The following is a 4,357-nucleotide window of genomic DNA, read 5'->3' as shown; positions in this document are numbered from 1 at the left end:
TATTGAAGCTAATTTATTCAAAATTGATGCTTGCAACATTTCTTTACCAGGAAATATGTTAATGGTAAAATTTTGGAAAATGGGCGTGGCACCGCCCACTTATGATCACATATATGTATATCGGTAACCGTTCTACCAATTTGTACCAAACTCGGTATGGTTATTGTGCTTGCCACATATAAGCAAAACGTTGAAAATTATTGAAATCGGACTAAAATTACGGCCGCTTTTCATATAACGGTAAATTTCAGAAATGTTTGAAACTTCAATATTTCGAAATTTAAGGACACTAATTTACTCAAAATTGATACACCCCGCCCTAACTTAGACTTTCTTACTTGTTATTTCTAACCTTTTTTTATAGGTCCCCAAAAAACCTCACAAAAATGCAAGGAGGACCCATAAAGAATTATTTGTCATAAAAATGGTAAAATAAACAATTCGGCATTATTATTGGAAATTTCCTGAAAAATAACAGAGTTTTCTGAACTAAAAATATTGATTTTCAAGAATTCTATACAATTTCTACGAAAACCCGTTTTTCCCCCATAAAAAATACATACACGGAAAACTTTGGACGACCTCTAAATATTCTTTTGATTTTAAAATAAAAAAAAAAAAACTGTTGTATTTTTTGCGACATAGAAGAGTCCGGGGGGGGTGAGAACATTAAAATTCGAACTTTACCTTTTCACATGCATTTTTTGACTACCCTAATGTACATAAATACAAAAAATTAACAAATTCACATCATTTTACGCAAAAGTAAAAATACACAAATGGACAGAATGAATATGTATGTACATATATATCTACATATGTATAAACACGCAAACGTTTAAAGGTATAATTTATTTTGAATTTTTTGGTCTTTTCTTGCTCGGCATCATTTCGCGGTCAAACAAAGAAGATTTCGTTTGCAATGACTTCGCAAAAACAAATGCAATTCGCTGTCTTGCATAGCCAGGCTAAAATAAAATATATGTAGTATGTACAAATACATACATATATATATTTTTTTTATTTTTTTTTTTTTCAAAATTGAATTTGCAACGAAGGTTCTAAGAACCACACAAGAAAAACGTGTCACCTACTAGGGCGTAAAGTGGTTGGAAATTTCATTCGAAACAGATAAACCAATCAGACAATACATAGTTTGTTTATTTTACAGCCTATATTTTATTAAGTGTGCTTACATACATACATATGTGAAAAATAAATAATTAAAAGTGCAATGCCCTCGGCCAACCAATTACCTTCGTTGCTTTGATAATATCGCACAATTAACGTAAATTTGTTGTTGAAGCTAAGCAAGACCAAAACTCCGTTTTGGTGCTTAGAACCGTTTATAGATATCTATAGACATAAACAATAACCCACTTTTGCTCTCTACAATTGCGCTTACATATGTATGTTTTGTTTACATTTGCAAACACACGCACATGTACATTTGCAATTAAATCGAATTGTATAGATTAGCAAACATGGCTAGTCTGTCAAATCAACTTTTACAATGACACTAGATACATATTTGATAGGCAAACCAAACCAAGAATGTTTTTGTAAAATAATAGATGTACATAATAGGGATGGAACGGTGCGCAAAATTGGGCTATTTGCCGCCCTTTTAATGCCACCTGGCACCTTTAAACAAAATCGGCAGATTTTTTGACCTTCGTATTAGATTAAGACAAAACTTCTTTACTTTTTGTATTGCAAAATTAAATTTTTATGAACAGTTACATTTCGTTGAATTGAAAAAGGCTTTAATTTACCATTTTTATGCGTTTTTTTCAATTTGTCTTTCGTTACTGCACGGTATTTATTAAATTACATACCTGTAATGCATGCGGTAGTGATACAGTGTGCGGGTTAAAACTTCACCGAATTTGGAAATTCGACCGTATACTATTTTTTCTATCCAGTGGGCAATTTGGGTTTTATGGCGGCTTTTTATATTTAGCTGTTTCATTTGTATTTCGGCCCAATTTAAAATCTTCAAATTCTATCCGCGGAACATACATATGTACATTAGGGTGGTCCAAAAAAGTAGGGTGGTGTGAAAAAGTAAGGTCGGAATTTTTATGCCTTACCCTTTAAAAACTTTGAGCGCTTTGAGCGACCTCTAAATATTTTTTGATTTCAAAATAAAAAATAGGGGTACACTTTTTCGATATAGTACAATGCTAGGGGATGAGAGCATTACAATTCCGACTTTACCATTTTTGAACTACCCTAATGTAAATACATACATAAAAATTAAAAAAATTCCTCCTTTAGACACTCAAAAACTGCGGCTAATTAATCATTAGGTATCTGTGTGAGCAATCGGTTGATAAAATTTGTAGTCAAGTTTTGCTAAAATTTTTCCAAGAATCGGATTTTATTATGTACAGATGCAAAATAGGAAGGCTTGAGTTTGCATTTTTAAAATCAAGAAGAAGATGTACATAACATAAAAAGTGTGTTTTTATTGCAAATAAAGATGTAAGTATACATATTGTAACTATATAAATGAAAAAATGTTGTTCAACAGTTATAGAGCAATGTCAGAGAGGAGAAAACACATTTTTGTTGACTGATTTTGAAGAAGTGAGCGAGAGCGAGAAGATTTCTTTATTTATTAATAGCAGACCCGGCGAACTTCGTCCCGCCCAAAATTAATTGTTTATTAAAACATTTTCCAACGTTTTTACCAACAATTCACGTTCACGTTTGGCTTTGTGGTCGTTAGAAGGCATATGTGTCCTCCTTTGCCGTCTTAAATACCCTAATGAAAGAAGTTCTTGCGGCAACAATGATCCGCTTCGATGGTGAATCGGCCTTGAATCTGTATAGTATAGTTGGTGGCAATTTCAAAATGGGGGAGTATCATTGGTCCACAGAAATCCAATATACATAGACATATTTCAGACGAAATACCTGAAATATCTGATGGTTGATTTAACAGTAGTAATTTGACTTCACTTGACGACTTTTACCAAGACCTCGATTCCAGCGCCACCTTGTAGCTCTTTTTTTGCAATAGTATTGCCGCTACCATTATCAATATATATCTCGATTATGAGCCAAATCGGATAATAAATACGATTTTTAGTAATAACTCGACTCCAGCGCTACCTAAATTATGCAGGCTAGAGTTGTAAAACTATCGAAAAAAAATGTCCATCGATAACTTAAATCTGTGACACAATGGCTATTTATGTATGTGCCAGTTTTACCGTTATATATTTTTTATCTACTCGTTTATTCCATGGGGTCTTCAAGCTTTATTTAAATTTAAAAAATTAAATTACTATACCGTTTTAAAAATCTGAAAATTCACTGCGGCAAATTTTTTTACCTTCCTTTTATTAGCTCGGGATGTAACTATGTAATATTGATGCGCCTAAAAGATGCAGCGATTTCTATTCTCAAATTACATACCTGATGACAGTACGAATGGCAATTATAATAGGGAGGTTTTAGTTTTTTAAACTATAATTTTTTATAGTTCAAAGCTTGAAACTTATTTAAGCGATCAAATAAAATTCAATAAGAAATTCGACGTCAACTCAGTTTGAACAACAACTCAGTTTGAACAACATCTTTGAACAACATTAAAAAAAAATCTACAAACTTTCGTAAAAATTTCGAGCTTTCTATTTCAATTATATCTCTTAACATTTTGCAGTATTTAGCTCATTCAATTTTACTCTAATAAAGTGCAAATTTAAAGTAGTTGTGATTTACTGTTGATGTATGGCATATTTTTGACGATGTCGGTAATTTTCTTCCATATTATCTAAGTATGTTCGACGATTTTTTTAAAGAAGAAAATGAGCAACGCCTTCATCAAAAAAAAATATAAATATATTAAAAATCAACGATAAATCGCAGCTAGGTATTTTAAACTTGCGCTTTATTTGAATTGATCAGGCTACAAAACTGCATACTCAAAATCAGGGATGTTGCGAATGTGGAATTTTAGACATCCGCGGATGCGAATGCGGATGCGAATGTTTAAACGCTAACATCCGCGGATGCGGATGCCGAGCGCACTTGTATGCAAGGGTATTATAACTTTGTTCACATAACGGCTGTTTGTAACAGGCAAAACGAATCGAGATAGATATATACAAATGTATACATAAATGATCAGAATGAAAAGAGAAACCGTATGTGCACACGATAACTCTTGTACAAATTGAGATATCTTAACGAAACTTTGTACGTGCACTTCTTTCGGGCGTAGGACGGATGGTATTGAAAATGGGCAAAATCGGACAATAACCATGCCTACCTCCCATATGACGGTAATTTTCAGAAAATTTATATCTACAATGATTTTTAGACGAAAAATAAGAATATTATAAAT

The sequence above is a fragment of the Rhagoletis zephyria genome, unplaced genomic scaffold (assembly GCF_001687245.7).
Source record: "Rhagoletis zephyria isolate East Lansing unplaced genomic scaffold, Rhagoletis_zephyria_1.1 Rzeph_scaffold_04887, whole genome shotgun sequence".
NCBI lineage: Eukaryota > Metazoa > Arthropoda > Insecta > Diptera > Tephritidae > Rhagoletis > Rhagoletis zephyria.
The sequence above is the reverse complement of the archived record's forward strand: the minus strand, read 5'-3'. Positions refer to the sequence as shown.